The sequence below is a fragment of the Cetorhinus maximus genome, chromosome 28, assembly GCF_964194155.1.
Source record: "Cetorhinus maximus chromosome 28, sCetMax3.hap1.1, whole genome shotgun sequence".
Taxonomy (NCBI): Eukaryota; Metazoa; Chordata; class Chondrichthyes; order Lamniformes; family Cetorhinidae; genus Cetorhinus; species Cetorhinus maximus.
This window is the reverse complement of record NC_135906.1, coordinates 1,140,600-1,164,311: the sequence shown is the minus strand read 5'-3', so window position 1 is coordinate 1,164,311 and position 23,712 is coordinate 1,140,600. Positions and strand designations below refer to the sequence as shown.

Genomic DNA, 23,712 nt, shown 5'->3' with positions numbered 1-23,712 from the left:
GCTGGGGAAGTCTTGCAGGGAGTAGATCTCCTCCGCTTCCAATCCAAACGCCTTCAACAGGATCCGCTTGATGAAGAAGGCCCGATCCATGGGTGCTCCTCCTTCACTGTCCTTCACTGTCACCCGAACGGTGTTACGTACCCCCTGGTTTGGGGCTCCTTTGGTTTTAGCCGTCGCTTCACTACAACTGATCTTAGCCAAAAGGCCGAGAAGCGATAACCCAGAAACCCATGCGCCCGTCCCGTCTTCCTCGGCCTCGGCTTCACCGTCCGTTTTGCTGCGTGTGGCCGAACACGGGCTGAAGACCCGACAGCCAGCATTGAGCATCAGGACCTTTCTTGCTTGATGCTGCCTCCCTGAAGCAGCGCCTGCAACAGCTTCAAAACCCAACAGGGGGCATCGTCCAGTCCCGGGCTCCGCCCTGACAAGCAGCACAAGTGCACACCAGCAGCAGCCCTGCAGTTGTACCAATATCCAACAGGGGGCATTTTCCAGTCCAGGATTCCACCCTGACAAGCAGCACAAGTGCACACCAGCAGCAGCCCTGCAGTTGCACCAAAATCCAACAGGGGGCATTGTCCAGTCCCGGGCTCCACCCTGACAAGCAGCACAAGTGCACACCAGCAGCAGCCCTGCAGTTGCACCAATATCCAACAGGGGGCATCGTCTAGTCCCGGGCTCCACCCTGACAAGCAGCACAAGTGCAAACCAGCAGCAGCCCTGCAGTTGCACCAAAATCCAACGGGGGGCATCATTCAGATATAAAAACAAAGAACTGCGGATGCTGGAAATCCAAAACAAAAACAGAATTACCTGGAAAAACTCAGCAGGTCTGGCAGCATCGGTGGAGAAGAATAAAGTTGACGTTTCGAGTCCTCATAACCCTTCAACAGAACTGAGTAAAACTAGGAGAGGGGTGAAATATAAGCTGGTTTAAGGTGGGGGGGTGGGGGGAGAGAAGTCGGGCGGGGGGGTGGTGTGGTTGTAGGGACAAGCAAGCAGTGATAGGATCAGATAACCAAAAGATGTCAGAGACAAAAGAACAAAGAGGTGTTGAAGGTGGTGGTATTATCTAAACGAATGTGCTAATTAAGAATGGATGGGAGGACACACAAGGTACAGCTCTAGTGGGGGTGGGGTGGGGTGATATAAGACTAACAGGGCATAAAAGGTATAAATTTAAAAATAATGGAAATAGGTGGGAAAAGAAAAATCTATATAAATTATTGGAAAAAATAAAAGGGAGGGGGAAGAAACGGAAATGGGGGTGGGGATGGGGGAGGGAGTTCAAGATCTAAAGTTGTTGAATTCAATATTCAGTCCGGAAGGCTGTAAAGTGCCTAGTTGGAAGATGAGGTGCTGTTCCTCCAGTTTGAGTTGGGCTTCACTGGAACAATGCAGCAAGCCAAGGACAGACATGTGGGCAAGAGAGCAGGGTGGAGTGTTAAAATGGCAAGCGACAGGGAGGTTTGGGTCATTCTTGCGGACAGACCGCAGGTGTTCTGCAAAGCGGTCGCCCAGTTTACGTTTGGTCTCTCCAATGTAGAGGAGACCGCATTGGGAGCAACGAATGCAGTAGACTAAGTCAGAGGAAATGCAAGTGAAATGCTGCTTCACTTGAAACGGGTGTTTGGGCCTTTGGACGGTGAGGAGAGAGGAAGTGAAGGGGCAGGTGTTGCATCTTTTGCGTGTGCATGGGGAGGTGCCATAGGTGGGGGTTGAGGAGTAGGGGTGATGGAGTGGACCAGGGTGTCCCGGAGGGAACGATCCCTACGGAATGCCGCCAAGGGGGGTGAAGGGAAGGTGTGTTTGGTGGTGGCAGAACTGTTTTTGAAGGTAGCAGCATCAGAACAGATGCGACGGACGCAAAAGAACTGAGAGAATGGGATGGAGTCCTTACAGGAAGCAGGGTGTGAGGAGCTGTAGTCAAGGTAGCTGTGGGAGTCGGTAGGCTTGTAATGGATATTGGTGGACAGTCTATCACCAGAAATTGAGACAGAGAGGTCAAGGAAGGGAAGGGAAGTGTCAGAGATGGACCATGTGAGAATGATGGAGGGGTGGAGATTGGAAGCAAAATTAATAAATTTTTCCAGTTCCCGACGAGAGCATGAAGCAGCACCGAAGTAATCATCGATGTACCGGAGAAAGAGTTGTGGGAGGGGGCCGGAGTAGGACTGGAACAAGGAATGTTCCACATACCCCATAAAGAGACAGGCATAGCGGGGGCCCATGCGGGTACCCATGGCCACACCTTTTATTTGGAGGAATTGAGAGGAGTTAAAGGAGAAATTAAAGTTAAAGGGGGCATCACTCAGTCTGGCACCAATGAGCCTGTCCTGCCACTCAGCACAAGTTCAGTTCAACCAGATCAATGATGGAAAGCAGGACAATGCTCTGAATGACTTTTTCTTCTTTTCAGTTTCCCTTTCACCCTGTAGAGGGCAAAACTGCACCATTCCTGAAGACGCTGCAATACCAGGTCGATGTGTGGAATGGACGGAGAAAGATCCTGTTCCATCTCCCTGCTCCAAAAATAAATTTAATATTTGGTCCCCAGATAAAGGACGTATCGGATATTAAACTGATAAGAACAGATTTTTTTTTGAAAAATATACTTTATTCATAAAATATCTGGAGGAACATTCCAAAACATTTCAAAATCACCATCACAAAACTACAATCAGATTCAACTTTTACACATTGATCACAAGGTGCATCGATACAATCAATGAATATTACAATCATTTCAATATGGTCAATGCAGACAATCAGACAAAAGTATTGGAGTTATCAACATACATCATGTTGCTCTCTGAGGTGCTTCAATATAATTAGTATTCACTGCAGACATTCATTTGGAGCTGTACAGCCCGAGGGGCTCTCAACATTTCCCAGTCCCTGGGTGCACTGTGGCAGAAAGGTCTTAGACAGCGACCCTTCCCCATTGCGCCTTTGCGGTGGCTGCCCCAAGCTTTAGTGCGTCCCTCAGCACGTAGTCCTGGACCTTGGAACGTGCCAGTCTGCAACACTCGGTCGGGGACAACTCTTTGCGCTGGAAGTCCAACAAGTTTCAGGCAGACCAAAGAGCGTCTATCACCGACGTCCAGACCTTCTTTGCAAAGGCACAACCACAAGGAGGTGAACAACGGTCTTGTCCCCACCACAGCCACCTCAAGGGGAACGTGCAGAGGGGGTGAGACTCCTGCCGTGTTGTGGAATCCCTCCCCAAATCTCATTTTGAGAGCACATCCACCATGTTTGTCCAGACTCTCCCATGTACTGTCATCAAAGCCCTTTGTAATGGAGGACAGGAAGGACTGGGACTCCGTACTGTCTGTGGGCTTCACGTCATACAATCCGACATAAAAGGATTTGCTGATCCTCAAAATGTCGGACTGCGATGACTTTACTGAGCCGTCTTCTTCCTTCAGGCTGCTGATCACAGAGCTCTCTCTGTGTACCTTTTGGAAGAAGAAACGTGAGCACGTCTCATCCTGCTCCACGGAGCGGACTCTGGACTCGAGCCATCTTCCGCTTTATCTGGAGGTCGAAAATGGATCGTGTCCGCAGGGACGCGATGTACAAGCCTCTAGATAAAGGGGGAAAAAACGTGCCCAACATCGCCCTCATACTGATGGCCACCTTTGTGTGCGGCTGCATCAAGCGGTGCGTAGACCCTCAGTACGCAAACACCAAGTGTCACTACGTGCTGAGGTTCTACCTGTCCCCGGTGTTGCGAAGGATGGGTCTGGCCACGCTGCCGCGGAACGCTCCAAGTAGTTGGACCGCGCCGTACCACCTGTCCCTGGTGGAAAAATTGATGCAGAAAAACACCTTTGACCACAAGTCCATCAGGCAGTGGTCAGCACGTAACGTCCTAGAGGCCCTGAGGAAAAAGGAGAGGGTGGACCCTGTGGGATGGTTCCCCCAGCAGACTGTCAAAGTCATTTGGCAGAATGCCTCATCGCCAGAACTTTCCAACAAGCACCAAGACGTGGCTTGGCTGGTGGTGAGAAAGGCCCTCCCCGTCAGATCCTTCCTACACACCAGGAGGCTCACCCCCTCTGCACGTTGCCCTCGAGGTGGCTGTGGTGGGGAAGAGACCGTTGTTCACCTCCTTGTGGATTGTGCCTTTGCAAAGAAGGTCCGGAGAGAGATGCAGTGGTTTCTGTCGAGGTTCATCCCGAGCAGTTCTGTGACACAGGACTCTGTGCTCTACGGGCTGTTCCCAGGGACACACACCGAGACAAACATCAACTGCAGCTGGAGGATCATCAACTCGGTGAAAGACGCGCTTTGGCCTGCCCGAAACTTGTTGGTCTTCCAGCACAAAGAGTTGTCCCCGACCGATTGTTGCGGACTGGCACAATCCAAAGTCCAGGACTACGTGCTGAGGGACGCACTAAAGCTTGAGGCAGCTGCCGCAAAGGCGCAATGGGGAAGGGTCGCTGTCTAAGACCTTTCTGCCACAGCGCACCGAGAGACTGGGAACTGTTTAGAGCCCCTCGGGCTGTACAGCTCAAAATGAAAGGCTGTAAATGATTGTAATATTGTTTGTACTGATGCACCTGGTGATACATTTTGTAAATGTTTAACCTGGATTGTACCCTTGTAATGGTGTTTTTGAAATGGTTTGGAATGTGATTGAAGATATTTTATGAATAAAGTATATTTTTGCAAAAAAAAAGGTTCTCCCAGGACGAGGCTAGCCCATTGCACTTCGGGTGTGCTGACGCCTGCGATGTCCCCAAATGCGGGATACTCGACTGCAAAATTTGTGGTAGTGGGGGACTGCGTTCGCGCTCTCCCCTGATTCACGATTCAAAAAATAGACTTCACATCATATCTTTCATTTTGTCTTCTACTTCCTTTCATATAAAAACCCCCGGTGTGTGCTCTTCAAAATCTATACCATACTGGTTGGTTATTCATTTTTTCTTTCCGCCTCGCAAATATTATCCAACCCCCTTCCTTTTCCTCCCTGTCATTATCAGCCGGCAATTATTCCATCTCCACGTCATTTTCGCCCGACCATTTGTTTTGTCGCCACCAAATTACTCGCGCCATTTTTAACCCCGCATTTGCCCACTCAAAAATCTCTCTCAAACCCCCATGTAACACCCAACCCACCATCACAACAGTCCCCCGACTCCCAGCACCGCCCTCCACCCCCTACCTCTCTGGACTTTTGTGTAAATACAAACTCATATCAGTCAGCTATTAACTCATATGCATTCACCATTTAAAACATGTAGCAGCGACCCCTCACTACTTCAAACATGAACAAGCACCCTGTCCCCATGTTCATTCTAATTACCCCCCTCCGAAACGAACAGCAGCCTCCCTCCCCCTTGATCAGCCGCCTCTGTCACTCCTACCTTCTGAAACTCCTGCCCCCTCTCCCCATGTGTAAAGTCTTTCCCTGCCCCTTCTGCAGCTCACTTCCCCTGCTGTGGGTCCATCAATTCACCTGTGATTATTCCTTGAAGACTTAAATAGCGCAAAGCGAAGAAATAAACAGAAAGAAAACTGGAGAAAGGCAGATAGAAATCTAAACCCTCAGTAAAATGACCACCGGCAATCCCGTTTAACCGTCAGAATGATCGCACAGCCCAAAATACACGCATTATCCCTGAATTATAACAAGATTTTAGGCAGCTTCACATTAGGACTTTTCATTTCCTCTTGTGGGGCTCCTGTTCCTCACGCACCAGAGGCTAACATGTAAGTTTTAGATTGCAAGGCCGGGCTACTTTAACCCCAGGATTATCTTTTTGAAACTCCAGGCCCGCAGTCCAACAGGAACTGGTTAACCGGAGCCACCGAAAACCAGGGTCCCGGAGAGGAAATGAAATCTCAGGGTAAGAAACCGACACAAACTCACGTGGGCCCATGGGGCGCAGCCTTGGAGAAGGTCTCAGTCCGTCCCCTCTGGAGGAAGCTCCTGAAGAGGAAGAGTCCTTGTCCCGATCTGGATCTTCAGATTGCAAGTTTCAAAATAAAAATTCCTTGAGGGGTGGGGGAGAAAATTAATTTCATTAAAACAGAAAGCAAAGATCATTTTCAAACAAAATAGCACAAGAGCCAATGATTCACTCTCAGTTGCAACTCAGCAACATTCAAATACAAACAAGTCAAAAAGTTATAAAGCAGATTGAGACAGAGGGAACACACACACATTAAGCCAGAGTGGGGACTAGCTCCGCACTCTGGAGGCGGTCTTCGGATTGGGTTCCTAGCCAGGTATACCCTGAACGAGCAGTTTGCAGACTCCACCCCTGGCATGTTGGGAGGTCTTTCAATCTGCTCCCCAGGAGGCCTGTCCGTTGATATGTTCAGACAAGGCCATGTTCTTCGGGAACTGGGCTGACCGATCCTTTGTCCCCTTCACCGTCAGGGCTGATGGCCTGAAGGTGCTGGGGATATGGTTCGGAGGGACCGGGGCATGCGTTAGAAACTGGAAGGAGCGAGTGGCTATGGTGAAGAGGAAACTGGGCATGTGGGAGCGATGCTCCCTCTCCATTGCGGGTAAGAACCTGGTCATCAGGTGTGAGGCACTCTCGCTGTTGCTGTACGTGGCGCACGTCTGGCCCATTCCAGACTCCTGCGCGATGGCGATCACTCGAGCCATCTTCCGCTTTATCTGGAGGTCGAAAGTGGATCGTGTCCGCAGGCACGCGATGTACAAGCCTCTAGATAAAGGGGGGAAAAACATGCCCAACATTGCCCTCATACTGATGGCCACCTTTGTGTGCGGCTGCATCAAGCGGTGCGTAGACCCTCAGTACGCAAACACCAAGTGTCACTACGTGCTGAGGTTCTACCTGTCCCCGGTGTTGCGAAGGATGGGTCTGGCCACGCTGCCGCGGAACGCTCCAAGTAGTTGGACCGTGCCGTACCACCTGTCCCTGGTGGAAAAATTTATGCAGAGAAACACCTCTGACCACAAGTCCACCAGGCAGTTGTCGGCACGTAACGTCTTAGAGGCCCTGCGGGAAAAGGAGAGGGTGGATCCTGTGGGATGGTTCCCCGAGCAGACTGTCAAAGCCATTTGGCAGAATGCCTCATCGCCAGAACTTTCCAACAAGCACCAAAACGTAGCTTGGCTGGTGGTGAGAAAGGCCCTCCCCGTCAGATCCTTCCTACACGCCAGGAGTCTCACCCCCTCGGCACGTTGCCCTCGAGGTGGCTGTGGTAGGGACGAGACCGTTGTTCACCTCCTTGTAGATTGTGCCTTTGCAAAGAAAGTCCGGAGAGAGATGCAGTGGTTTCTGTCGAGGTTCGTCCCGAGCAGTTCTGTGACACAGGACTCTGTGCTCTACGGGCTGTTCCCAGGGACACACACCGAGACAAACATCAATTGCAGCTGGAGGATCATCAACTCGGTGAAAGACGCTCTTTGGCCTGCCCGAAACTTGTTGGTCTTCCAGTGCAAAGAGTTGTCCCCGACCGAGTGTTGCAGACTGGCACATTCCAAAGTCCAGGACTACGTGATGAGGGACGCACTAAAGCTTGAGGCAGCCGCCGCAAAGGCGCAATGGAGAAGGGTCGCTGTCTAAGACCTTTCTGCCACAGTGCAGCGAGAGACTGGGAACTGTTTAGAGCCCCTCGGGCTGTACAGCGCAAAATGTATGTCTGCAAATGATTGTAATATTCATTGATTGTATCGATGCACCTTGTGATCCATGTGTAAAAGTTGAATCTGATTGTACTTTTCTGATGGTGATTTTGAAATGGTTTGGAATGTTCTTCCAGATATTTTACGAATAAAGTAAATTTTTCCAAAAAAAGCCGTTCTCCCAGGACAAGGTCGTTAAGCGATGGTTATAACCAGCCGAGCCCCATATGATGCGGTACGTAACACCGTTCGGGTGACGGTGAAGGACAGCGAAGGAGGAGCACCCATGGATCGGGCCTTCATCATCAAGTGGATCCTGTTGAAGGCGTGTGGATTTGAAGCGGAGGAGATCTACTCCCTGCGAGACTTCCCCAGCGCTGGATATTTCGACGTGACTTTCAAGCGAGGGGCAGCTTGCGTCAAGTTCCTGAAGGTGTTCGAGGAGAAGAGAGACCAGCCGGAGATGAAGATCCTGACGGTGGAGCCGCTCTTTGCTCTGCCGTTGCAACGGGACCGTGTGGTGACGGTGCATCTCTACAACCCCTACGTCCCTGTCGCCGACGTGCTCACCTTCCTCGCCAGGTACGTCGACAAGGTTGGGAGCTGCACCGAGGTTAGAGACGCCTTCGGGATTTGGACATGCAAACGCCAGGTTAAGGTCACGGTCAAGACCGACGGTAAGGGAGCCATCTTCCAAGCCGTGGCTTCCTTGTCTACGCTGGGCAACCCAAACTTTGTCGCTCATGCGGCAAGTCTGGTCATGTGGCGGCCAACTGCAGCGCCGCCCTCTGCAAGAACTGCAAACAGGAAGGGCACCGGACAAAGGACTGCAAACAGACTAAGTACTGTAACCTGTGTGGCGAGGCAGGTCAACTCTACAGGACCTGCCCCAAACGCTGTCTCACTTATGCACGGGCAGCCAAAGCCAATGAGGGGGAAGCAGAAGAAATGCTTCGTGTCACTACTACCAAAGACACTTGCAACACTCCAAGCAACATGGCCCCCAGTGAGAACAACGGGACAAAGGAGGACACAGAGAGAGACAAGGTGGAGGAAAAGATTGAGGCAGCAGATAGCCAATCAACAGCACTGCCCCTGAACCTCGCACTCCTCAGGAGAGCGAATCAATGGAGGAGGATGCAGCAGCGGAAAATCAGTAGGGGGAGTGGCAGCTGGTGAAGAGAGCCAAAAGGAAGAAGGGGCTAAGAAGGGACCAAGCCACTTCCCAGACAAGAGGCAAGAGGCGTCTCCCATCCGACACGGATGAAAAGGGCAGCTGCTCTTCGGACGAAGATGTGCCGGGGCGGCACCTACAGAAGAAGCGCAAAAGCTCTAGGGATTTGGAAGACGAGACACCCGAGCTCCAGAACATTGGAGACAATGAGGAGACCAGCGCACCCCGACTTTGCCTACAACCCGAAGAGGCCAGCTCACCCCAGCCCCAGCAATCTGGGAGCAGTGAAGCGCTCAGCGCACCCCAGCTCCGGGAAGCCGGGAGCAGCGACGCCAAAGAGGGGGAGAGGATTGGGGAAGCTTCTCCAACAGAGGACATTTCAAATCCCGTCCTCTACACGAATCCCCAGATGCCACCTGAGCAGAACATCTCCAATGGGGAGGTTCAGGACAGTTTCCTCAGCCCATCCAAAGTGAGGCAATTTGTGAACACCATGGGTATGCAGGAGCAGACCAAAGTTCTGGGACTCTCGGAGACAACAGGTTTGGTAAGAGACTAAATGCTTTAAAATGGGTGTAAAGATTGTATCCATAAATGTGCGTAGCATTAAATCTACTACACGATGTGCTGCGACCTTGGACTACCTTGCCAAGGTCAAAGCTGACCTGTTGTTTCTGCAGGAGTGTGCGATACCGCACCTCAGCTCCTACAGGCAACGGTCACGATGGTGGTCCCACGGGCCATCGATCTGGTCGGGAGGAAACGACTCTCGTTCCTCCGGCCTGGGTATTCTGCTGCAGGGAGGCAACTTCGCCGTCTCCGAGGTTAAGGAGGTGGTGGGCGGGCGCCTCCTGGTAGCAGACGCAATGTACAAGAATGCTCCACTCCGGTTAATTAACATGTACCCCCCGGCACAAAAGGGCAAGCGGCTGGCGGTTTTTCAGCAGCTCCCATTGCTGCTGGCGACCTCCAGGCCGGTCATTCTGGGCGGTGACTTCAACTGCATCATCGATGCGGCTGGACGATCCGGCAGGGCCAACAGCACATTGGACGCTACGTCCAGATCCCTGATGGAAACAGTAAAGGATGCCAAGCTGCACGACGTCTTCAGCAACCCTGCAGACGGAGCGCAGCGTAGATACACCTGGTCGCGGCCAGAGGGGTCCATCCGTTCCAGGATAGACTTCCTGTTTGTGTCCCGAGCACTCGCAGTCAGATCCACCAACGTTAAGCCAGTGTTCTTCTCTGACCACTGCCTCCTACTGGCTGAGTGCCACTTAGAGGAAGACCTGAGGGTGGGCAGTGGGGCATGGAAGCTACACGTGCAACTGCTGACCCCAGAGAACATTAAGGAACTCAAGAGGGATTACAAAGGTTGGAGAACCGTGAAACCCCTCTTTGAGTCCCTGACACACTGGTGGGAAGCGATCAAGGGAAACATCAAGAGGTTTTTCATCCTCAAAGACACCCAGAAAGCTAGAAAGGAACAGAGGGAAATGTCCCGACTCCAGAAAAAGATGCAGAATCTGCTCCGGCTGCAGTCGATGGGGGTCAGTGTCAAGGAGGAACTCCAAGAGGTGAAGAGCCAGCAAGCCTCGCTCTTTGCCTCGGAGGCCTCCAAGATCATCTTCCGTTCCAGAGTCCGCTCCGTGGAGCAGGATGAGACGTGCTCACGTTTCTTCTTCCAAAAGGTACACAGAGAGAGCTCTGTGATCAGCAGCCTGAAGGAAGAAGACGGCTCAGTAAAGTCATCACGGTCGGACATTTTGTGGATCAGCAAATCCTTTTATGCCGGATTGTATGACGTGAAGCCCACGGACAGCACGGCCTCCCAGTCCTTCCTGTCCTCTACCACGGAGGTCTTAGACGACAGTACGCGGGAGAGCCTGGACAAACCGCTAACTCCTGATGAACTGACTAAGGCCCTCGAGTCCTTGGAGAAGAGTAAAACTCCCGGAAGCGACGGCTTGCCGGCGGAGTTGTATTCGGCTCTGTGGGACTTGATCGGCCCAGACCTGCTAGGAGTGTACGAGAGTATGCTCCTGGCCTGCAGTATGTCAGAATCCATGAGGAAAGGCATCATCACCCTCATCTACAAGCACAAGGGGGGAAGGGAGGAAATTAGAAATTGGCGACCCATTTCACTGTTGAATGTGGACTATAAGATTCTGTCCAAGGTCATCGCCAACCGGGTCAAATCCGCTCTGGAATTGGTGATTCACCCTGACCAGACCTGCTCTGTGCCAGGCAGGAAGATCTCTGACAGCCTGGCGCTGCTCAGGGATACGATTGCCTATGTACAGGACAGGGGTGTGGATACCTGCCTCATCAGCTTGGATCAGGAGAAGGCCTTTGACAGAATATCGCACACCTACATGGTGGATGTGCTCTCCAAAATGGGGTTTGGGGAGGGAATTCGAAATTGGATCCAACTGCTCTACACTAACATCAGTAGCGCAGTCTCAATCAACGGGTGGGAAACAGATAGCTTTCCGATTAAATCTGGAGTCAGGCAGGGCTGTCCTCTCTCGCCTGTTCTTTTCGTGTGTTGCATAGAACCCTTTGCCGAGTCCATCAGGAAGGATCCGGGCATAAGAGGAGTGACGATCCCAGGCAGTGGAGGCACTCAGGTAAAAGCCTCCCTGTACATGGACGACGTCGCCGTCTTCTGCTTGGATCCGCTGTCGGTGCGCAGACTGATGCACATCTGCGACCAGTTCGAACTGGCCTCGGGAGCCAAGGTAAATCGTGGGAAGAGCGAGGCCATGTTCTTTGGGAACTGGGCTGACCGATCCTTTGTCCCCTTCACTGTCAGGGCTGACGGCCTGAAGGTGCTGGGGATATGGTTCGGAGGGACCGGGGCATGCGTTAGAAACTGGAAGGAGCGAGTGGCTATGGTGAAAAGGAAACTGGGCATGTGGGAGCGACGCTCCCTCTCCATTGCGGGTAAGAACCTGGTCATCAGGTGTGAGGTACTCTCGCTGTTGCTGTACGTGGCGCAGGTCTGGCCCATTCCAGACTCCTGCGCGACGGCGATAACTCGAGCCATCTTCCGCTTTATCTGGAGGTCGAAAATGGATCGTGTCCGCAGGGACGCGATGTACAAGCCTCTCGATAAAGGGGGAAAAAACGCGCCCAACATCGCCCTCATACTGATGGCCACCTTTGTGTGCGGCTGCATCAAGCGGTGCGTAGACCCTCAGTACGCAAACACCAAGTGTCACTACGTGCTGAGGTTCTACCTGTCCCCGGTGTTGCGAAGGATGGGTCTGGCCACGCTGCCGCGGAACGCTCCAAGTAGTTGGACCGTGCCGTACCACCTGTCCCTGGTGGAAAAATTGATGCAGAAAAACACCTTTGACCACAAGTCCATCAGGCAGTGGTCAGCACGTAACGTCCTAGAGGCCCTGAGGGATAAGGAGAGGGTGGACCCTGTGGGATGGTTCCCCGAGCAGACTGTCAAAGTCATTTGGCAGAATGCCTCATCGCCAGAACTTTCCAACAAGCACCAAGACGTAGCTTGGCTGGTGGTGAGAAAGGCCCTCCCCGTCAGATCCTTCCTACACGCCAGGAAGCTCACCCCCTCTGCACGTTGCCCTCGAGGTGGCTGTGGTGGGGAAGAGACCGTTGTCCACCTCCTTGTGGATTGTGCCTTTGCAAAGAAAGTCTGGAGAGAGATGCAGTGGTTGCTGTCGAGGTTCATCCCGAGCAGTTCAGTGACACAGGACTCTGTGCTCTACGGGCTGTTCCCAGGGACACACACCGAGACAAACATCGACTGCAGCTGGAGGATCATCAACTCGGTGAAAGAGGCGCTTTGGTCTGCCCGAAACTTGTTGGTCTTCCAGCACAAAGAGTTGTCCCCGACCGATTGTTGCGGACTGGCACAATCCAAAGTCCAGGACTACGTGCTGAGGGACGCACTAAAGCTTGGGGCAGCTGCCGCAAAGGCGCAATGGGGAAGGGTCGCTGTCTAAGACCTTTCTACCACAGCGCACCGAGAGACTGGGAACTGTTTAGAGCCCCTCGGGCTGTACAGATCAAAATGAAAGGCTGTAAATGATTGTAATATTGTTTGTACTGATGCACCTGGTGATACATTTTGTAAAAGTTTAACCTGGATTGTACCCTTGTAATGTTGTGTTTGAAATGGTTTTGAATGTGATTGAAGATATTTTATGAATAAAGTATATTTTTACAAAAAAAAAAAAAAAATCTGTTCTTATCAGTTTAATATCTGATACGTCCCTTATCTGGGGACCATATATTAAATTGATTTTTGGAGCAGGGAGATGGAATAGGGGCTTGCTCCGTCCACTCCACGCATCGACCCGGTATTGCAGTATCTCTGGGAACGGTGCACCCTCCCCTTTCCAGGGGATTTTCAATGCTAAAAATAGTTTTCTTACAAACATCTGCTTTCTTTACTTCTCAACATGTACATGTTCCAAAATCCAACTTTCTTTCTTTCTCTCTCTCTCTCTCTCTCTCTCTCTCTCTCACTCACTCACTCACCCGCAGCAGCTACACACAAAAAACACGCACTCTCACCCAACACTCGCCGGCAGGGCCGGCAGCAGATTGGACGCTACGTCCAGATCCCTGATGGAAACAGTTAAGGATGCCAAGCTGCACGACGTCTTCAGCAACCCTGCAGACGGAGCGCAGCGTAGATACACCTGGTCGCGGCCAGACGGGTCCATTCGTTCCAGGATAGACTTCCTGTTTGTGTCCCGTGCATTCACAGTCAGATCCACCGAGGTCAAGCCGGTGTTCTTCTCTGACCACTGCCTCCTACTGGCGGACTGCCACTTGGAGGAAGACCTGAGGGTGGGCAGGGGGGCATGGAAGCTAAATGTGCAACTGCTGACCCCAGAGAACATTGAGGAGCTCAAGAGGGATTACAAAGGTTGGAGAACCGTGAAACCCCTCTTTGAGTCCCTGACACACTGGTGGGAAGTGATCAAGGGAAGCATCAAGAGGTTCTTCATCCTCAAAGGCACCCAGAAAGCTAGAAAGGAACAGAGGGAAATGTCCCGACTCCAGAAAAAGATGCAGAATCTGCTGCGGCTGCAGTCGATGGGGGTCGATGTCAAGGAGGAGCTCCAAGAGGTGAAGGGCCAGCAAGCCTCGCACTTTGCCTCGGAGGCCTCCAAGATCATCTTCCGTTCCAGAGTCCGCTCCGTGGAGCAGGATGAGACGTGCTCACGTTTCTTCTTCCAAAAGGTACACAGAGAGCGCTCTGTGATCAGCAGCCTGAAGGAAGAAGACGGCTCAGTAAAGTCATCACGGTCCGACATTCTGAGGATCAGCAAATCCTTTTATGCCGGACTGTATGACGTGAAGCCCACGGACAGCACGGCCTCCCAGTCCTTCCTGTCCTCTATCACGGAGGTCTTAGACCACAGTACGCGGGAGAGCCTGGACAAACCGCTAACTCCTGACGAACTGACTAAGGCCCTCGAGTCCTTCGAGAAGAGTAAAACCCCCGGAAGCGACGGCTTGCCGGCGGAGTTGTATTCGGCTCTGTGGGACTTGATTGGGCCAGACCTGCTAGGAGTGTACGAGAGTATGCTCCTGACCGGTAGTATGTCAGAATCCATGAGGAAAGGCATCATCATCCTCATCTACAAGCACAAGGGGGAAAGGGAGGAAATTAGAAATTGGCGACCCATTTCACTGTTGAATGTGGACTATAAGATTCTGTCCAAGGTCATCGCCAACCGGGTCAAATCCGCTCTGGAATTGGTGATTCACCCTGACCAGACCTGCTCTGTGCCAGGCAGGAAGATCTCTGACAGCCTGGCACTGCTCAGGGATACGTTTGCCTATGTACAGGACAGGGGTGTGGATACCTGCCTCATCAGCTTGGATCAGGAGAAGGCCTTTGACAGAATATCGCACACCTACATGGGGGATGTGCTCTCCAAAATGGGCTTTGGGGAGGGAATTCGAAATTGGATCCAACTGCTCTACACTAACATCAGTAGCGCAGTCTCAATCAATGGGTGGGAAACGGATAGCTTTCCGATTAAATCTGGAGTCAGGCAGGGCTGTCCTCTCTCGCCTGTCCTTTTCGTGTGTTGCATAGAACCCTTTGCCGAGTCCATCAGGAAGGATCCGGGCATAAGAGGAGTGACGATCCCAGGCAGTGGAGGCACTCAGGTAAAAGCCTCCCTGTACATGGACGACGTCGCCGTCTTCTGCTCGGATCCGCTGTCGGTGCGCAGACTGATGCACATCTGCGACCAGTTCGAACTGGCCTCGGGAGCCAAGGTAAATCGTGGGAAGAGCGAGGCCATGTTCTTTGGGAACTGGGCTGACCGATCCTTTGTCCCCTTCACTGTCAGGGCTGACGGCCTGAAGGTGCTGGGGATATGGTTCGGAGGGACCGGGGCATGCGTTAGAAACTGGAAGGAGCGAGTGGCTATGGTGAAGAGGAAACTGGGCATGTGGGAGCGACGCTCCCTCTCCATTGCGGGTAAGAACCTGGTCATCAGGTGTGAGGTACTCTCGCTGTTGCTGTACGTGGCGCAGGTCTGGCCCATTCCAGACTCCTGCGCGACGGCGATCACTCGAGCCATCTTCCGCTTTATCTGGAGGTCGAAAATGGATCGGGTCCGCAGGGACGCGATGTACAAGCCTCTAGATAAAGGGGGAAAAAACGTGCCCAACATCGCCCTCATACTGATGGCCACCTTTGTGTGCGGCTGCATCAAGCGGTGCGTAGACCCTCAGTACGCAAACACCAAGTGTCACTACGTGCTGAGGTTCTACCTGTCCCCGGTGTTGCGAAGGATGGGTCTGGCCACGCTGCCGCGGAACGCTCCAAGTAGTTGGACCGCGCCGTACCACCTGTCCCTGGTGAAAAAATTGATGCAGAAAAACACCTTTGACCACAAGTCCATCAGGCAGTGGTCAGCACGTAACGTCCTAGAGGCCCTGAGGGATAAGGAGAGGGTGGACCCTGTGGGATGGTTCCCCGAGCAGACTGTCAAAGTCATTTGGCAGAACGCCTCATCGCCAGAACTTTCCAACAAGCACCAAGACGTAGCTTGGCTGGTGGTGAGAAAGGCCCTCCCCGTCAGATCCTTCCTACACGCCAGGAGTCTCACCCCCTCTGCACGTTGCCCTCGAGGTGGCTGTGGTGGGGAAGAGACCGTTGTCCACCTCCTTGTGGATTGTGCCTTTGCAAAGAAAGTCTGGAGAGAGATGCAGTGGTTGCTGTCGAGGTTCATCCCGAGCAGTTCTGTGACACAGGACTCTGTGCTCTACGGGCTGTTCCCAGGGACACACACCGAGACAAACATCGACTGCAGCTGGAGGATCATCAACTCGGTGAAAGAGGCTCTTTGGTCTGCCCGAAACTTGTTGGTCTTCCAGCACAAAGAGTTGTCCCCGACCGACTGTTGCGGACTGGCACAATCCAAAGTCCAGGACTACGTGCTGAGGGACGCACTAAAGCTTGGGGCAGCTGCCGCAAAGGCGCAATGGGGAAGGGTCGCTGTCTAAGACCTTTCTACCACAGCGCACCGAGAGACTGGGAACTGTTTAGAGCCCCTCGGGCTGTACAGATCAACATGAAAGGCTGTAAATGATTGTAATATTGTTTGTACTGATGCACCTGGTGATACATTTTGTAAAAGTTTAACCTGCATTGTACCCTTGTAATGTTGTTTTTGAAATGGTTTGGAATGTGATTGAAGATAATTTATGAATAAAGTATATTTTTACAAAAAAAAAAAAAAAATCTGTTCTTATCAGTTTAATATCTGATACGTCCCTTATCTGGGGACCATATATTAAATTGATTTTTGGAGCAGGGAGATGGAATAGGGGCTTGCTCCGTCCACTCCACGCATCGACCCGGTATTGCAGTATCTCTGGGAACGGTGCACCCTCCCCTTTCCAGGGGATTTTCAATGCTAAAAATAGTTTTCTTACAAACATCTGCTTTCTTTACTTCTCAACATGTACATGTTCCAAAATCCAACTTTCTTTCTTTCTCTCTCTCTCTCTCTCTCTCTCTCTCTCACTCACTCACTCACCCGCAGCAGCTACACACAAAAAACACGCACTCTCACCCAACACTCGCCGGCAGGGCCGGCAGCAGATTGGACGCTACGTCCAGATCCCTGATGGAAACAGTTAAGGATGCCAAGCTGCACGACGTCTTCAGCAACCCTGCAGACGGAGCGCAGCGTAGATACACCTGGTCGCGGCCAGACGGGTCCATTCGTTCCAGGATAGACTTCCTGTTTGTGTCCCGTGCATTCACAGTCAGATCCACCGAGGTCAAGCCGGTGTTCTTCTCTGACCACTGCCTCCTACTGGCGGACTGCCACTTGGAGAAGGACCTGAGGGTGGGCAGGGGGGCATGGAAGCTAAATGTGCAACTGCTGACCCCAGAGAACATTGAGGAGCTCAAGAGGGATTACAAAGGTTGGAGAACCGTGAAACCCCTCTTTGAGTCCCTGACACACTGGTGGGAAGTGATCAAGGGAAGCATCAAGAGGTTTTTCATCCGCAAAGGCACCCAGAAAGCTAGAAAGGAACAGAGGGAAATGTCCCGACTCCAGAAAAAGATGCAGAATCTGCTGCGGCTGCAGTCGATGGGGGTCGATGTCAAGGAGGAGCTCCAAGAGGTGAAGGGCCAGCAAGCCTCGCACTTTGCCTCGGAGGCCTCCAAGATCATCTTCCGTTCCAGAGTCCGCTCCGTGGAGCAGGATGAGACGTGCTCACGTTTCTTCTTCCAAAAGGTACACAGAGAGCGCTCTGTGATCAGCAGCCTGAAGGAAGAAGACGGCTCAGTAAAGTCATCACGGTCCGACATTCTGAGGATCAGCAAATCCTTTTATGCCGGATTGTATGACGTGAAGCCCACGGACAGCACGGCCTCCCAGTCCTTCCTGTCCTCTATCACGGAGGTCTTAGACCACAGTACGCGGGAGAGCCTGGACAAACCGCTAACTCCTGACGAACTGACTAAGGCCCTCGAGTCCTTCGAGAAGAGTAAAACCCCCGGAAGCGACGGCTTGCCGACGGAGTTGTATTCGGCTCTGTGGGACTTGATCGGCCCAGACCTGCTAGGAGTGTACGAGAGTACGCTCCTGGCCGGTAGTATGTCAGAATCCATGAGGAAAGGCATCATCACCCTCATCTACAAGCACAAGGGGGAAAGGGAGGAAATTAGAAATTGGCGACCCATTTCACTGTTGAATGTGGACTATAAGATTCTGTCCAAGGTCATCGCCAACCGGGTCAAATCCGCTCTGGAATTGGTGATTCACCCTGACCAGACCTGCTCTGTGCCAGGCAGGAAGATCTCTGACAGCCTGGCGCTGCTCAGGGATACGATTGCCTATGTACAGGACAGGGGGGTGGATACCTGCCTCATCAGCTTGGATCAGGAGAAGGCCTTTGACAGAATATCGCACACCTACATGGGGGATGTGCTCTCCAAAATGGGGTTTGGGGAGGGAATTCGAAATTGGATCCAACTGCTCTACACTAACATCAGTAGCGCAGTCTCAATCAATGGGTGGGAAACAGATAGCTTTCCGATTAAATCTGGAGTCAGGCAGGGCTGTCCTCTCTCGCCTGTCCTTTTCGTGTGTTGCATAGAACCCTTTGCCGAGTCCATCAGGAAGGATCCGGGCATAAGAGGAGTGACGATCCCAGGCAGTGGAGGCACTCAGGTAAAAGCCTCCCTGTACATGGACGACGTCGCCGTCTTCTGCTCGGATCCGCTGTCGGTGCGCAGACTGATGCACATCTGCGACCAGTTCGAACTGGCCTCGGGAGCCAAGGTAAATCGTGGGAAGAGCGAGGCCATGTTCTTTGGGAACTGGGCTGACCGATCCTTTGTCCCCTTCACTGTCAGGGCTGACGGCCTGAAGGTGCTGGGGATATGGTTCGGAGGGACCGGGGCATGCGTTAGAAACTGGAAGGAGCGAGTGGCTATGGTGAAGAGGAAACTGGGCATGTGGGAGCGACGCTCCCTCTCCATTGCGGGTAAGAACCTGGTCATCAGGTGTGAGGTACTCTCGCTGTTGCTGTACGTGGCGCAGGTCTGGCCCATTCCAGACTCCTGCGCGACGGCGATCACTCGAGCCATCTTCCGCTTTATCTGGAGGTCGAAAATGGATCGTGTCCGCAGGGACGCGATGTACAAGCCTCTAGATAAAGGGGGAAAAAACGTGCCCAACATCGCCCTCATACTGATGGCCACCTTTGTGTGCGGCTGCATCAAGCGGTGCGTAGACCCTCAGTACGCAAACACCAAGTGTCACTACGTGCTGAGGTTCTACCTGTCCCCGGTGTTGCGAAGGATGGGTCTGGCCACGCTGCCGCGGAACGCTCCAAGTAGTTGGACCGTGCCGTACCACCTGTCCCTGGTGGAAAAATTGATGCAGAAAAACACCTTTGACCACAAGTCCATCAGGCAGTGGTCAGCACGTAACGTCCTAGAGGCCCTGAGGGATAAGGAGAGGGTGGACCATGTGGGATGGTTCCCCGAGCAGACTGTCAAAGTCATTTGGCAGAACGCCTCATCGCCAGAACTTTCCAACAAGCACCAAGACGTAGCTTGGCTGGTGGTGAGAAAGGCCCTCCCCGTCAGATCCTTCCTACACGCCATGAAGCTCACCCCCTCTGCACGTTGCCCTCGAGGTGGCTGTGGTGGGGAAGAGACCGTTGTTCACCTCCTTGTGGATTGTGCCTTTGCAAAGAAAGTCTGGAGAGAGATGCAGTGGTTGCTGTCGAGGTTCATCCCGAGCAGATCTGTGACACAGGACTCTGTGCTCTACGGGCTGTTCCCAGGGACACACACCGAGACAAACATCAACTGCAGCTGGAGGATCATCAACTCGGTGAAAGAGGCGCTTTGGTCTGCCCGAAACTTGTTGGTCTTCCAGCACAAAGAGTTGTCCCCGACCGATTGTTGCGGACTGGCACAATCCAAAGTCCAGGACTACGTGCTGAGGGACGCACTAAAGCTTGGGGCAGCTGCCGCAAAGGCGCAATGGGGAAGGGTCGCTGTCTAAGACCTTTCTACCACAGCGCACCGAGAGACTGGGAACTGTTTAGAGCCCCTCGGGCTGTACAGATCAAAATGAAAGGCTGTAAATGACTGTAATATTGTTTGTACTGATGCACCTGGTGATACATTTTGTAAAAGTTTAACCTGGATTGTACCCTTGTAATGTTGTTTTTGAAATGGTTTTGAATGTGATTGAAGATATTTTATGAATAAAGTATATTTTTACAAAAAAAAAAAAAAAAATCTGTACAGAATATCGCACACCTACATGGGGGATGTGCTCTCCAAAATGGGCTTTGGGGAGGGAAATCGAAATTGGATCCAACTGCTCTACACTAACATCAGTAGCGCAGTCTCAATCAATGGGTGGGAAACAGATAGCTTTCCGATTAAATCTGGAGTCAGGCAGGGCTGTCCTCTCTCGCCTGTCCTTTTCGTGTGTTGCATAGAACCCTTTGCCGAGTCCATCAGGAAGGATCCGGGCATAAGAGGAGTGACGATCCCAGGCAGTGGAGGCACTCAGGTAAAAGCCTCCCTGTACATGGACGACGTCGCCGTCTTCTGCTCGGATCCGCTGTCGGTGCGCAGACTGATGCACATCTGCGACCAGTTCGAACTGGCCTCGGGAGCCAAGGTAAATCGTGGGAAGAGCGAGGCCATGTTCTTTGGGAACTGGGCTGACCGATCCTTTGTCCCCTTCACTGTCAGGGCTGACGGCCTGAAGGTGCTGGGGATATGGTTCGGAGGGACCGGGGCATGCGTTAGAAACTGGAAGGAGCGAGTGGCTATGGTGAAGAGGAAACTGGGCATGTGGGAGCGACGCTCCCTCTCCATTGCGGGTAAGAACCTGGTCATCAGGTGTGAGGTACTCTCGCTGTTGCTGTACGTGGCGCAGGTCTGGCCCATTCCAGACTCCTGCGCGACGGCGATCACTCGAGCCATCTTCCGCTTTATCTGGAGGTCGAAAATGGATCGTGTCCGCAGGGACGCGATGTACAAGCCTCTAGATAAAGGGGGAAAAAACGTGCCCAACATCGCCCTCATACTGATGGCCACCTTTGTGTGCGGCTGCATCAAGCGGTGCGTAGACCCTCAGTACGCAAACACCAAGTGTCACTACGTGCTGAGGTTCTACCTGTCCCCGGTGTTGCGAAGGATGGGTCTGGCCACGCTGCCGCGGAACGCTCCAAGTAGTTGGACCGTGCCGTACCACCTGTCCCTGGTGGAAAAATTGATGCAGAAAAACACCTTTGACCACAAGTCCATCAGGCAGTGGTCAGCACGTAACGTCCTAGAGGCCCTGAGGGATAAGGAGAGGGTGGACCATGTGGGATGGTTCCCCGAGCAGACTGTCAAAGTCATTTGGCAGAACGCCTCATCGCCAGAACTTTCCAACAAGCACCAAGACGTAGCTTGGCTGGTGGTGAGAAAGGCCCTCCCCGTCAGATCCTTCCTACACGCCATGAAGCTCACCCCCTCTGCACGTTGCCCTCGAGGTGGCTGTGGTGGGGAAGAGACCGTTGTTCACCTCCTTGTGGATTGTGCCTTTGCAAAGAAAGTCTGGAGAGAGATGCAGTGGTTGCTGTCGAGGTTCATCCCGAGCAGATCTGTGACACAGGACTCTGTGCTCTACGGGCTGTTCCCAGGGACACACACCGAGACAAACATCAACTGCAGCTGGAGGATCATCAACTCGGTGAAAGAGGCGCTTTGGTCTGCCCGAAACTTGTTGGTCTTCCAGCACAAAGAGTTGTCCCCGACCGATTGTTGCGGACTGGCACAATCCAAAGTCCAGGACTACGTGCTGAGGGACGCACTAAAGCTTGGGGCAGCTGCCGCAAAGGCGCAATGGGGAAGGGTCGCTGTCTAAGACCTTTCTACCACAGCGCACCGAGAGACTGGGAACTGTTTAGAGCCCCTCGGGCTGTACAGATCAAAATGAAAGGCTGTAAATGACTGTAATATTGTTTGTACTGATGCACCTGGTGATACATTTTGTAAAAGTTTAACCTGGATTGTACCCTTGTAATGTTGTTTTTGAAATGGTTTTGAATGTGATTGAAGATATTTTATGAATAAAGTATATTTTTACAAAAAAAAAAAAAAAAATCTGTACAGAATATCGCACACCTACATGGGGGATGTGCTCTCCAAAATGGGCTTTGGGGAGGGAAATCGAAATTGGATCCAACTGCTCTACACTAACATCAGTAGCGCAGTCTCAATCAATGGGTGGGAAACAGATAGCTTTCCGATTAAATCTGGAGTCAGGCAGGGCTGTCCTCTCTCGCCTGTCCTTTTCGTGTGTTGCATAGGACCCTTTGCCGAGTCCATCAGGAAGGATCCGGGCATAAGAGGAGTGACGATCCCAGGCAGTGGAGGCACTCAGGTAAAAGCCTCCCTGTACATGGACGACGTCGCCGTCTTCTGCTCGGATCCGCTGTCGGTGCGCAGACTGATGCACATCTGCGACCAGTTCGAACTGGCCTCGGGAGCCAAGGTAAATCGTGGGAAGAGCGAGGCCATGTTCTTTGGGAACTGGGCTGACCGATCCTTTGTCCCCTTCACTGTCAGGGCTGACGGCCTGAAGGTGCTGGGGATATGGTTCGGAGGGACCGGGGCATGCGTTAGAAACTGGAAGGAGCGAGTGGCTATGGTGAAGAGGAAACTGGGCATGTGGGAGCGACGCTCCCTCTCCATTGCGGGTAAGAACCTGGTCATCAGGTGTGAGGTACTCTCGCTGTTGCTGTACGTGGCGCAGGTCTGGCCCATTCCAGACTCCTGCGCGACGGCGATCACTCGAGCCATCTTCCGCTTTATCTGGAGGTCGAAAATGGATCGTGTCCGCAGGGACGCGATGTACAAGCCTCTAGATAAAGGGGGGAAAAACGTGCCCAACATCGCCCTCATACTGATGGCCACCTTTGTGTGCGGCTGCATCAAGCGGTGCGTAGACCCTCAGTACGCAAACACCAAGTGTCACTACGTGCTGAGGTTCTACCTGTCCCCGGTGTTGCGAAGGATGGGTCTGGCCACGCTGCCGCGGAACGCTCCAAGTAGTTGGACCGTGCCGTACCACCTGTCCCTGGTGGAAAAATTGATGCAGAAAAACACCTTTGACCACAAGTCCATCAGGCAGTGGTCAGCACGTAACGTCCTAGAGGCCCTGAGGGATAAGGAGAGGGTGGACCATGTGGGATGGTTCCCCGAGCAGACTGTCAAAGTCATTTGGCAGAACGCCTCATCGCCAGAACTTTCCAACAAGCACCAAGACGTAGCTTGGCTGGTGGTGAGAAAGGCCCTCCCCGTCAGATCCTTCCTACACGCCAGGAGTCTCACCCCCTCTGCACGTTGCCCTCGAGGTGGCTGTGGTGGGGAAGAGACCGTTGTTCACCTCCTTGTGGATTGTGCCTTTGCAAAGAAAGTCTGGAGAGAGATGCAGTGGTTGCTGTCGAGGTTCATCCCGAGCAGATCTGTGACACAGGACTCTGTGCTCTACGGGCTGTTCCCAGGGACACACACCGAGACAAACATCAACTGCAGCTGGAGGATCATCAACTCAGTGAAAGAGGCGCTTTGGTCTGCCCGAAACTTGTTTGTCTTCCAGCACAAAGAGTTGTCCCCGACCGATTGTTGCGGACCGGCACAATCCAAAGTCCAGGACTACGTGCTGAGTGACGCACTAAAGCTTGGGGCAGCTGCCGCAAAGGCGCAATGGGGAAGGGTCGCTGTCTAAGACCTTTCTACCACAGCGCACCGAGAGACTGGGAACTGTTTAGAGCCCCTCGGGCTGTACAGATCAAAATGAAAGGCTGTAAATGACTGTAATATTGTTTGTACTGATGCACCTGGTGATACATTTTGTAAAAGTTTAACCTG

At 52.6% G+C, this 23,712-nt stretch overlaps 4 pseudogenes; 3 read left to right on the top strand and 1 right to left on the bottom strand.

The window, feature by feature from the left end:
• Window positions 1–2,442: 2,442 nt before the first annotated feature.
• Window positions 2,443–2,613, bottom strand: LOC144669200 (U2 spliceosomal RNA; annotated as a pseudogene).
• Window positions 2,614–4,668: 2,055 nt separating this feature from the next.
• On the top strand, window positions 4,669–4,812 carry LOC144669151 (U1 spliceosomal RNA; annotated as a pseudogene).
• An 8,169-nt stretch (window positions 4,813–12,981) lies between these two features.
• LOC144669023 (U2 spliceosomal RNA) lies at window positions 12,982–13,160 on the top strand (annotated as a pseudogene).
• A 3,356-nt stretch (window positions 13,161–16,516) lies between these two features.
• Window positions 16,517–16,695, top strand: LOC144669025 (U2 spliceosomal RNA; annotated as a pseudogene).
• The last annotated feature ends 7,017 nt before the right edge of the window (window positions 16,696–23,712 follow it).